A 13,539-nucleotide genomic window follows, 5' to 3' on the forward strand; every position below is an offset into this window, starting at 1 on the left:
CCAGCTGAGAGAGGAGGGATGGAATTAGGAAAGAAGAAAAGGACCATGCCAGCCTTCTACCCCTACTGCAGGTGGTTAGCTTGTAGCCTGGCCTGGCTGATTAACTTTGACTTGCGGTGATTTTCTAATTTTATAGGGCTGGCTGGACATTCTGTTTCAGTGCTTTGTGAGTTAAAACAACTCTATGGACGTTTCATTACTTGAAAGATTTTTCAACCTGGATTGGGAGAAAAATATCTGAATATTTGCTAATGGGAGGTGATGTTGCCATCTGATTATATCCCATGAGTCCAAAATAGTGGTTACACATAGTAAGATTTCGGGGGCGCTTGCATGGCTCAATCAGAAGAGTGTGTGACTCTTGGTCTCAGGGTTGTGAGTTCCAAGTCCCACATTAGGTATAGAAATTACTAAAAAAATTTTTAAAGATAAAAGATTTTTGTTTAAACACTTTTTTTTTTTTGTGGCTACAATTCCATTCATGTGATTTCTCAAAATCTGAAATAGTTCTATCACAATTGTGTGTAGAATATATATGTGAATATGTCATTTTTAACTTTTTTAATGTTTTTGTTTATTTTTGAGACAGACAGAGACAGAGCATGAGCAGGGGAGGGGCAGAGAGAGGGAGACACAGAATGCGAAGCAGGCTCCAGGCTCTAAGCTGTCAGCACAGAGCCCAACGCGGGGCTCAAACTCACAGACTGTGAGATCATGACCTGAGCTGAAGTCGGACGCTTAACCGACTAAGCCACCCAGGCGCCCCCAGTCACCTTTAACTTTTTAAACAAAACTTGTATTATCTTGGTATTTTTATATGATTTTTCTATTGTACTTTTTATAGCTTACTATTTTTTTCCCTTAAAATTCCTAATTTAGAATTCCCCTAATTTGGTTGTTATTTTCCCCTATTTGTTATCAAAATTCTATTGTTTTGGGGTGCCTGGGTGGCTCAGTTGGTTTGATGTCTGACTTTGGCTCAGGTCATGATCTCACACTTCATGAGTTCAAGCCCCACATTGGGAGCCTACTTGAAGTTCGCTCTCTCTCTCTCTCTCTCTCTCTCTCCCTCTCCCTCTCTTTCCCTCTCTTTCTCTGCCTCTTTCCCATGTGCTCAGTCGCTCTCAAAATAAATAAATAAACTTAAAAAATAAATAAACCTTAAAAAATTAATACTGGGTTTATTTTTGAGAGAGAAAACATGAGTGAGTAGGGGAGAGGCACGGAGAGGACAGAGTATCTGAAGTGGGCTCTACACTAACAGCAATGAGCCTCATGTGGGGGTTGAACTCATGAACTGTGAGATCGTGACCTAAGCCAAAGTTGGACGCTCAACCAACTGAGACACCCAGGTGCCCCAAAATGAGTACTTTTGATATTGAAAGAGCTAATCCAAGGATTTACCAGAATTATTTACTTATTTTATTGCTAAATTAATAAGGCAAGAAAACTTTCTGATGACTACTTTTAGTTGGTCACAGCTCTTATTTCCCCCTTTACTCTGTTGCTAACATTCTATGATTATGTTAAAATTCAGGAATTACCTTGTGGTGTCCTTCTTTGCTCTCCCTTTCATACTGGTAAACTCTAAGGTTATTTCCTTGGTCCTCTGATCTTCTCTCCATATTCTTCTATCTGTATGCTGGTGATTTCATAGTCTTTCTTTCTCTCCAGCCCTTCTATTAAGGTTTATGTCCAGCTGTTTTCGCGGTTTCTCCAGAGCATTACATGTGTACTTTGACAACAAGCTGTTCTCTAACTGTTTCTCGGTTGACATCCTGCCACCTGATGGTGAGTTCTAGGAAGCAATCTTGAACATGTTATCTCTAGGACTAATAGAAGTGCTTTTTAGGTAGTCAGCTAATAAGTTTTCGGTGAATGAAAGAATAATAGGCATTCATAGGTTTATTATCCTGATTATCTCACCATTGGGCAGAGCACTGGAATAGATGGATTAAACTCTCCCTAGAAGGTTAAATAATGCTATAGAGACTATTAGGTGATTTTCATTTCTGAAAATATCCTAGTGAGTACAACAGTAAAGGAGATACCTTTTAAGTGACTGGAATGTATTATAGAGGAATATCTGATTTCTTCTTAGAAGATAAAGAATGCAAGGTAGGATTGTGTGCCAGGCTTATAAAGTGTCTGACACACAGAAGGACCCATCAAATGAAAAGATTAAGACCTCTAGCATGAAATTCTTTAAGGTGTTCTGGATTGGTTTCATAGAATATGTGCTTTATCTTTGATCAACTAATTGCTACCATTCATGTTCTAAATTAAATGTCTTACATACATTTGTTACTATTAATGAAAGTCTCTTAAAATTCAACCTCAGGAGACAATTTTGTGAATTTTTCATATATCTATTTGTAGTGCTGGGAGATTCCAGACTTAATTTTAAAATTAGAGATGGACTTAATAGAGAATGGGGCAGATAGAGAGGCAGGTGGATCAAACTTTAAATATTTAAAATTAAATGTTTAAATTAAGTATTAACATTAAATATTTAAAAGCCTTTAACTATTTAAAGACTTCCTGTAGTCCTTAATCAGATCCATGCCGAATTCTCTACTCCCCAAACTTGCACAAGTAAAAGCCACAGTTTCCATTAATTATGTGTTACGACCATGTAAAGTGGGTGACTGTGTTTTCCCTTAGGAAGAATGTATTCAAGCTGTGTTTTGTGGGGCTTCTGGGTGGCTCAGTCGGTTAAGCATCTGACTTAAGCTGTGGTCATGATCTCACAGTTCGTGGGTTTGAGCCCCGCGTTGGGCTTCATGCTGACAGCTTAGAGCCTGGAGCCTGCTTCAGATTCTGTGTCTCCCTCTCTGCCCCTCCCCTGCTCGTGTTCTGTCTGTCTCTCTCAAAAATAAATAAACATTAAAAAAACAAAAACCTGTGTCTTGTTTACTGCACACCTCTAATGGAGTTTCTAAGTTGAATTTTACCATTAGTAATCAGATGCAGTCTTTTATTGGAGTTAAAAATAATGAAATAGATTATTTGATGTTGCAAAAAAGTGAAAAATCTCTTTCCCATTTTCCAGATCCCTTGCTTCTCTTCTTATATTGTCTTGTGAACTTACCAAGTGGTCAGATCAAATCAGGATGTTTTTGTGAAAAGATGGGCATCTCCTGAGTAGGTCCTGGATTTAAATAGCAGTGGTTACAATTCAAAGAAAGAATATATCACCTGGACTCTGAAGGAAACAGATGTATAGTGCTAGTCTCTCTGTAGCTGCCATCTTACTATGTTTAAGTGGATACATTTCACTTAAATGTGCTTATCATTCACCTTTCATCTTTTCTGCAGAGCAGAAAGGATTTAAGGCCCTCCCCTTAAGTTTTGCTACTCTTCACAGTCCTGAAAGCATGTTAAAGACCAGCTGTTCTTAAGCCTGAGATGTTAGTTATGTCTGTGTAACTCCTAGAAATTATGAACTAGGTGATGACAAAGACAGAGTTGGAAGAAGATGGAAGAAAATGAGACAAAATATAAAGGTAACTGGAGAAGTTGGTTGCCAAAGGTTTTTCAGGAAGAACAAAAAGTCTTCTTTTTATGTTATTTTCAAATAATCTTGGTTATCTGCAAGAAGCTGTCATGGTTGTAAGTCAAAACTATGAAATGACAGTGATAAGAAATTTGTGATTGAAGCAAGGTGAAGCCTGGCATAAAATTTTCACGGATCGGGAGAGCACAGCACCCACCAGTAGAATGGCAAGTTGCCAGTATTAGCTCTGCTATGACAAAGGTTCAATTTTGAAAATTTTTAATTTTGGGGGTGGCTGAGTGGCTCAGTGGGTTAAGCGTCTGACTTCAGCTCAGGTCATGATCTTGTGGTGAGTTCGAGCCCCACATCAGGCTCTGTGCTGACAGCTCAGAGCCTGGGGCCTGCTTCAAATCCCAGGTCTCCCTGTCTCTCTCTGCCCCTCCCCCACTTGTGCTCTTGCTCTTTCTCTCTCAAAGATAAACATTAAAAAATTTTTAAATTCTTAATTTTGATGAAAAATCATGTTTCATACTGTTATAGCAGAAAAAGACTTCAGAGTTTATACAGATTCCATAGAGGAGAAGTGTGGGGAAAAAAAACAGAAGACCAAGGTGAAAATTTAAACTGCATTCCTAATCTGAGATTTTTTTTTTTAAGATTTTTAAAGTTTATTTTATTTATTTTGAGAGAGAGAGAGCACAGGGGAGCGGCGGAGAGAGAGGGAGAGAGGGAATTCCAAGTAGTCTCTGTGCTGTCAGCACAGAGCCCAGCATGGGACATGAACTCATAAACTATGAGATCGTGACCTAAACCGAAATGAAGAGTCAGACACTTAACAGACTGAAAACCAGGTGCCCCCTGCTAATCTGAGTTTCAGTCTTTGAAAGTTACAAATAAAAGATACGGGGGCACCTGGGTGGCTCAGTTGGTTGAGCATCTGACTTCAGCTCAGGTCATGATCTTGTGTTTTGTGAGTTCAAGCCCCACATTGGGCTCTGTGCTGTTAGCACAGAGCCTGTTTCGGATCCTCTGTCTCCCTTTGTCTCTGTCCCTCCCCTGCTTATGCTCTCTCAAAAAATAAATTAAAAAAAAAGAAGAAGAGTTACAAATATCTCCTTCTGCCTGAGGAATCTCAGTCCCAGATGGTGTCTGCTCTGGATAGGTGGGGAATATGGCTAGAGGGGGTACAAAGATGGTGAAAAAATTCTCTAGTCATAAACTGCTTTCGTAAGCAGAAATTTTCCTAGAAGGGATTAAAGAGATGTGCGGTATGTTGCGTACACCCTGGGACAAAGACTTGGTCTTAGCACTGACAGCCCTGTGGCCCAAGAATCCCCCAGTCCTAAGCACACTGGGGAACCCACTTGAGTTCTGGAGGTCAGAGGTCTGAAAATCCCACTAAAGCCAAGCTGTTGGCAAGGCTGCATTCCTTTTGAAGGTTCTAGAGAAGAATCCATGTTCCTGTCTTTTCCAACTTCCAGAGGATTCCTAGGCTCATGGCCCCCTTCCATCTTCAGAGCCAGTAATGGCCTGTCGAGTCTTTCTCACACCATTCTGACACTTCCATCTCCCTCTTCCTCATTTAAAGGACCCTTGTGATTACATTGGACCTGCCTGGATAATCCAGCGTAATCATTTTAGCAACTTATTAGCAAACTTAATTCCATCTGCAACCTTAATAGCCTTGCTTGCCATGGTATCAACATTCACAGGCTCCAATAATTAGGATGTGGACATCTTTGGCAACCATTACTCTACTTATAACCACACTCCCCTTTTTCCTTCATAGAGATTTCCCTAGTAAATCTCTTTCACATCTAGTCCTGCCTAAGCATCTGCTTATTTGAGGACTCCACGAACACAAGTGGTGCTGGGAGTGGTCTGAGGAAACAGGTTTTGAGACAACCTTACAGCCAAAACAACACCATTGTGAGTGGCACATGGGGCATGAGTATTCCCTAGCACAAAGCAGTTGTGACCTTGAAAAAAATTCCAGGTACAGGAACGTTGAAAGATATGGACGGAACATATCTATAAAATGGTAGACCCACTTCTCTAAGTATATATATACCAAGAGAAATGAAAACATGCATCCACACAAATGTTCACAGCTACGTTGTTCATAATAGCAAACAAGTGGAAACAGCTTAAATGTTCAAGTGAAAAATGGATAAACAAAATGTGGCATATCCATAAAATGGAATGTGATTTGGCCATAAAAAGGAACCAAGTACTAATAAATGCTGCAGCATGGATATAGTGGGTTGAAAGGTGTCCCTCCAAAAGATAGGTCCATGTCCTCACTCCTGGAAGCTGTGAATGTGACCTTTGGAAAAAAGGTCTTTGTAGATGTACTTACGGATTTTGAGATAGATCATCCTGGATTATCTGGTTGGCTATAAATTCAGTGACATATCCTTACAAAAGACGCAGAGGAAAGACAGGGAAAACAGGAGAAAACCATGTGAAGACAGGTAGAGGTTACAGTGACGCCCCACATCAGAAACTGGAGGAGGCAAGGAAGGATTCTATACTAGATGTCTTGGACAAAGTATGGCCGTGCAGACACCATGATTTCAGAATACTGGCTTCTAGAACTGTGAGAATAAATTTCTGTTCTTTTAAGCCACCAAGTTTGTGTTATTTATGATAATTAGTTGCAGCAGCTCTAGGAAACTAATATAACGGATATAACTGAAAACATTTTGCTGAATGAAAAAAGCCAGTCATAAAAGACAACATATGATTCATTTTTTAATTTTTATTTTCTTCTACTTTTTTAAGACTTTTTTTTTTTTTGAGAAGGAGAGCAAGCAGGGCAGCGACAGAGCGGGGGTGGGGGGACAGAGGATCAGAAGCGGGCTCCATGCAGACAGCAGAGAGCCCGATGAGGGGCTCGAACTCACAAACCATGAGATCGTGACCCAAGCCAAAGTTGGACACTTCACTGACTGAACAATCCAGGCCCCTCTTTAATTCCATGTATATGAAATGTCCAAAAGAGGAAAATCTATCAAGACAAAAAATAGGTTAGTGGTTACCCAGGGCCAAAGGGTTGGAAGGAAATGGAGAGTAACTGCTAGTGGGTATAGGGTTCCTTTCTGGGGTAATGAAAATGTCAAAATTGATCATGCTGATAGGCGCACAATTCTGTGAATTTCTAAACAATTGAATTGTCCACTTTAAACAGGCAAATTATATATGAATTATGTTTCAATAAAGCTGTTTTAAAAAGCTATCTGGGTACTGCAAAGTTGTATCTTTATCCTGGATTGGGATAATGAGAAAGTGGCAGAGGTTAACAAGCAGCAAAGGTTAAGTGCTACAGGACCTCTTTGGAAGTTCACACAGAGGCCCTAACGTGCAATGGAAGAGCAGAAACTGAAAGAATAAACTGAAGATCTGATAGAGTTGCAGAGTGCCAGGGATGTTTAAGTGCTCAGCCAAGGCAAGTATACTATCCCAAGTTCAGGGCCACTGAGAATATCTAGACACTAAGATAAGATGGGGACATCAAGTTGTATACCCGTGAGGATGTCCATTCTGCAGACCCCACTAAGTCCTCATGGGTGCAGCTCTCTAGGCCCAGCCTTCCCTCATAAGTACTAGCACATACCCCATGCTGGAAGACTTTGCAGAGGCTTCTCCCAGGCAAGGCAATAGGTGTCCCCTCAGGAGCTGCACCCACATCCTCTCTTAGCTGCCTGGCTAATAATTTGGGTTAAATCCCACCATAACCAGGCGGGGGATGTGCTGGGCTTCGTAAAGGATGAAGAGATTAAGTACCAAACAAGCTGTAATAAGTAGTATGTACAGGCACAAGCTAAGGTGAGTAGCTTTGGGACTGGATCTTAAGCGGCTTGATCAAGTGAGATGTTGTGTAAGAGCGGATAAGCAATAACTCATTGATGTGGGGGGCATTTGGAGGGAAACAGGACTTAACAAGCAAGAGCCCTAGGGGATAGAGGCAATTTGCTGTTAGGTTGTATATCAGAACTCAGGAGAAAGCAATAGCCAATGCTGAGTGAAGCAGAAATGCCTGAGCTACATAAAACTGTAACACCAACTGTCCTACAATTCAATTTAATACAGTAAGTAACTTACCAAAGTTAGATAGACCCCACAGGTTAAGGGTCTCAGTCTCACATGACTACCCCCACTTCAGATACCAGCCACAGCCCCCAAATTCTCAGGCTACCTATACTTCTGTACAACTTGGGGATTCCCATGATCCTCTTTCAGGTTTGATATTTCACTAGAACGCTTCAGGAAAGTGCTATATGTATGATCACTGGTTTATTATAAACGATAGACATGAACAACCAGATGAAGAGGTACATAGGGCAGCAAGATCTGGGGAGGTCAGCACAAGGTTTCCATGCCCTCTTGAAGCATGCCACCCTCTCAGCACATTGATATCTTCACCAACCAGGAAGCTCCCTGAACCTCATTTCAGAGTTTTTGTGTGGGGTCTCATCATGTGAGCATGATTGGTTAAATCATTGGCTGTGTGATTGAATTCAGTCTCCAGTCTCCCCTTCTTGGAGGTTGTGGGGGACAAAGGAGGCAGGGCTGAAAGTTCCAACCTTCTAATCATGTGATTGTTTCCTCTGGAGATGAATCCCCTTCCTAAAGCTCTCTAGGCCCTCTTCCTGCAATGAGTCACCTCATTAGCATAAACTCAGTTGTGATTAACAGGGTTCATGAAAACAGACATTCCTATCTCTCAGGAAATTCTAAGGGTTTTAGGAGTTCTGTGCCAGGAACTGGGCACAAATACAAAGTACATTTTTCATACCACACCCTAACAGGTGACAGATGAAGGAAAAAAGGAGACCAAGGGAAGTGTGCATGCTGGGCTGGATGTTTTATGCAAGGCCAGAAGACCCAACAGAGGACTACATTTCATGGGAGGGCTGAGAGAACACATCAAGACCAACACAAGCATAGCAAGGTTAAGTGGTTACAAGCAGAGATGGTTAAAAGAGCATTGTGTCCCTTGGAGAAAATTTGTCAGGTGAACAACAAGGGTGCTGCTTAAGATCTACAACCAGAAAAAGGCAAGAATAAAGGAGTTGGGGGATGGGAGCAATTGCCCCAGTCAAAACTCATAATCCCTTGATAATTTCTAGATCTGGAGCCAACTGACTAAAGATGTGGAATGCCATGGAAAATATATCTACAATATTTCCCCATCTTTCTCCAATGGATCTAATGCCATTTCTTCAATGGGGAAAATGGAACTCCTGTGTATTATTCAAGGACTTTTAGACATAGAGTCTGAGTTGCCACTGATACCTGGAGCCCCAAAACATCATCATAGCTAGCATTACAGTAGGAGTTTAGAGGACCAGGTAATAAGTTTAATGTCTGGCTCACAGGTGTGCACACTTAGCAGTGGTCATTTCCCAAGTCTCAGAGTGTATGATTGGAATTACACTTTCCTTTTCAGTACATTTTTAAAGTTTATTTATTTATTTTGAGAGAGAGAGAGAGCACAAACTAGGGACGGATAGAGAGAGGGCGAGAGAGAGAATCCCAAGCAGGCTCCACACTCAGCATGGAGCCCGATGTGGGGCTTGATCTCACAAACCATGAGATCATGACCTGAGCTGAAATCAAGAGTTGGATGCTTCACCAACTGAGCCACCTAGGTGCCCCATGATTGGAATTAATAACATGGCAGTAGGAATAACCCCCACATTACATACTTGGCATAAGGGATAAGAGCTATTGTAGTATAAAAGTCCAAGCAGAAACTCCGAAACTGTCTCCAATCCCTCATTGAAGAGAGTAAACCAAAACCAATATTGTATCCTAGGAGAGATGCAGAGGGATAGTGCTACCACTCAGGATCTAAATGATGCAGGGATGGTGAACTCTATCATATTTCTGTTTGATTCACTCACTTGGCCCCTTCAGAAACTAGATGGATTGTAGTCGGAATCCATCTACAGTTAGAATCCATCCAATCTGTAGATGGATTGTAGATGGAAAATGTAGACTACTGTAAACTCACTCATATAGTAGCCCCAACCACAGTTGTTATTATGGACCTCGTATTCCTTTCAGAACAGATTAATAAGACCTCAGATACATGGTATGTCACCACTGACTTGGCAAATGCATTCCTTTCGATTCCAGTTGTGAAAGTGGATCAGAAGCAGTTTGTACTGTATTTATATATGGACAAAGCATTCATTTTGTTTTGCCTCGGGATTATATTAATTCTCCCACTCTCTGTCATATATTCTGAAAAGATCTGGTCCACTTAAACACTCCCAGAATATCTCATTGATGACATCATGCTAATTGGACATGATGGTGGCTGAAACGCTTTAGGCCTTGGTAAGACCACACGAATTGTCATCTCAGTGACGTTTTGGGGGAATCTAGTCGTCAGGGGCATGTGAAGATATTAGATCAGGAGTGAGAGGCAAATTGCTGCATTTTGAATACCTTTTCACAAAGAAGAAAACACAGAAACTGGTAGGCCTCTTTGCGGTCTGGACGCAGCATAGTTTACACCACTGATTTCTCAATGAGTGTGGGGTGGGGGTGGGGTGGGAAAAGAATTCTGCTTCTCAGGGGATATTTGGCAATGTCTGGGGACATTTTTTTTGACATGTCAAAAGCTGTGCATATTTAATATATAGAATTCAATGAGTTAGGGGATGAGTATATACCTGTGAAACCATCACCATAGACCATAGACATACCCATCACCTCCGAAAGTTTCCTCCTCTTTCATTATTACTTATTTTTTTGTAAGAACACTTAACACAAGATCTACCCTCTAAGCAAATTTTTAAGGATACAATGCAGTATCATTAGCTATAGACACTATGCTAATAATAGATTCATCTGGAGACATTTTCGATTGTCACAACTAAGGATGCTCCTGGCATCTAGTTGGCAGCCTTCGGGAATGCTGCTAACCATCCTACCATACACAAGAGAGACCCCCACCACAAAGAATTATCCAACCCAATATGTCCATAGTACCCTGTCCTACACTGAGTATTCCTTTCGTCCATATACCTTGGTGACACTGAAGAATGCAAGACTTAAGTTGGCCCAGAGCAGATGGGTTGTGCAGGAGGCACAGGCCGTGTGTTAAGAAGCCCCACTGCTTTGGTCCTAGGATCCACTAGATACCATGGTATTAGTGGTAACAGTGGTGGGGGAAAGTTGTCCTTGGATCTTAGGGCAAGCCCCAGTAGGAGAAATCACAGTGCAGGTCCGTGGCATCCTGATGTTGAATCTCCCATCAGAAGGCTGCCTGTAGAGCAGTCCTACGATAGACAGAAATGACTCGGTTTTAATCATTCTTTCTATGCTCAGGCATTGGCTGGACACAGCCTGGCAGACACAAGGCCTTGGTGTGAGTATTACGGTGGTTATGAAAATGTAGCAGCTGGCTACAGTTTGAACTAAAGTTCAACTGTGCTCTCCACGTTACAGCCTGTTGAAGACAAACCTGAACAGTGCAACTCTGTAGCTTTTATATTAGTCTGGGTCCAATAGAAGACAGATATGGCATAGTATTTTAAACAGTGGAAGTTTAATGGGGCTCCTGGGTGGCTTAGTCAGTTAAGTGTCTGACTTCGGCTCAGGTCTTGATCTCATGGTTTGTGAGTTCGAGTCCTGCACTCACAGTGAGGAGCCTGCTTGGGATTCTCTTTCTCCCTCTCTCTGCCCCTCTTCCGCTCATGCACTCTCTGTTTCTCTCAAAATTAAAAAAAAAACCAAAACACAACAAAAGTGGGAGTTCAATATAAAGAATTACAAAACTATGATGGGATAGTAATTAAAATACCGAAAGAGAGCTCTGAAGGGTATCCTAGGGCTGAAGGACAGTACCACAAAATGTCTTCCTTCTAGAATGTGCTCTACTGGCTAACCCCTATTCATTCTTTAAGTTTTAGCTTTTTTTTTTTTTTAAGTTTATTTATTTTGAAATAGAGACAGAGAGAGAACATGTTGGGGAGGGGCAGAGAGGGGGGGACAGAGGATCCAAATCAGGCTCTGTGCTGACGGCACAGAGCCTGATGGGGAGCTGGAAGTCAAGAACCATGAGTTCATGACCTGAGCCAAAGTTGGACACTTAACCGACTGAGCCACCCAGGTGCCCCTAAGTCTTAACTTTCATAGTACTTCTTCCTGTGCATCATTCCCCGACTCACTATCCTCATCTTCACATAACTCTGTTGGTCCTTTGTACTCACCCTAAATGTGGCACTAAATATAACTCACCTCCCTCCCTGAACATAGGAATGCCATGTTTGTTATTTCTTTATTGATTTTCTCTCACAATGTTAGAATAAAGAAGGTTCTCAATACATGTTTCTGATTTAACTTTATGGCCCCCTTGATGTGGTTCTCCCTGGTCAGGGATCTGCAGTGACACTGGCAGATCAGCCTCAATACACTTAAGCCCTCATATTGTAATCATGGTTTAATTACAATATAGTTTGTTTTCCTCCATAGATACAGTGGAATGCAAGGGAAGACACATCCAAAAGATTGAGTGAAGCAGCTGTGGAAAAGCATTTGATGAATTTCTTGGTAATTCGCTCTTTCTTTCTTTCTTTCTTTCTTTCTTTCTTTCTTTCTTTTTGTTTTTTTGTTTAAAGTTTATTTATTTATTCTGAGAGAGACACAGAGAGTGCATGAGTGGGGGAGGGGCAGAGAGACCCAGAGAATCCCAAGGAGGCTCTGCCCTGACAATACAAAGCCTGATGTGGGGCTCAATCTCATGAAACATGAGATCATGACCTGAACTGAAATTAAGGGTTGGATGCTCAACCAACTGAGCCATCCAGGGGCCCCTCATAGTGCATCTTCAAGACTGACAAGAGTGGGACATAGCAGTGGGAAAACTTAAATGTGAGATAGGAAACCATGAAAATCCTAGAGGAGAAAACAGGCAACAACTTCTTTGACTTCAGCCACAGAAATTTCTTGCTTGACAGGTCTCCGAAGGCGAGGGAAATAATGCAAAAATGAACTATTGGGACCTTATTATCAAGATAAAAACTTCTGCACTGCAAAGGAAACAATCAACAAAACTAAAAGGCAACTAACAGAATGGGAGAAGATATTTTCAAATGACTATCAGATAAAGGGTTAGTATCCAGAATGTATAAAGAACTTACCAAACTCAACACCTGAAAAACAAATAATCCAGTGAAGAAATGAGAAGACATGAATAGACACCTTTCCAAAGAAGACATCCAGATGTCTTCCAGGCCAACAGGCCAACAGACACATGAAAAGATGCTCTTGGTAATTCTTTTTATTCTTTTTTCTTTTACATTTATTCATTTTTGAGAGACAGAGCACAAAAAGGGGAGGGGCAGAGAGAGAAGGAGACACAGAATCCGAAACAGGCTCCAGGCTCCGAGCTGACAGCACGGAGCCCGACTCGGGGTTTGAACTCTCAAACCATGAGATCGTGACCTGAGCTGAAGTCAGACACTCAACCAACTGAGCCACCCAGGTGCCCTGCTCTTGCTAACTCTTAAAAGGAGATAACGGGTGCTTGGGTGGTTCAGTTAGTTGAGCGTCTGACTTTCGATTTCAGCTCAGGTCGTGATCTCACAGTTCATGAGTTGGGCCCTGCATTGGGTTCTGCATTGACAGCCGAGAGACTGCCTGGGATTCTCTCTCTCCCTCTGTACGTCTCCTGCTCACACGCACATGTGCACGTGTGCACACACACACACACACACACACCCCGTCTCTCTCTCTCAAAACTAAACTTAAAAAAAAACAACAACCCAGAAATAAAAAAAAAAAAACACAAAAGGAAAAGACTTTCATGACTTCTCTTTCACTGGTCTTTCACCAATGAAGATACACTCTTGTTATCCACCTTCTCGGCAGGGACTCTAGAACTCTCCAGAGCTCTGTAGGTCATTCCAGCGGCAAATTCTGCTGAAGATGCAGACACTTGCTTTCTGAGTTGCTAATTACAACCAACTTTTTGTCAAATCATTCCACCAACAAACACAAAATGACATTCAGCGTCCTCTGAAGAA

Source organism: Panthera tigris, chromosome B4 (genome assembly GCF_018350195.1).
Source record: "Panthera tigris isolate Pti1 chromosome B4, P.tigris_Pti1_mat1.1, whole genome shotgun sequence".
NCBI classification, from domain to species: Eukaryota; Metazoa; Chordata; class Mammalia; order Carnivora; family Felidae; genus Panthera; species Panthera tigris.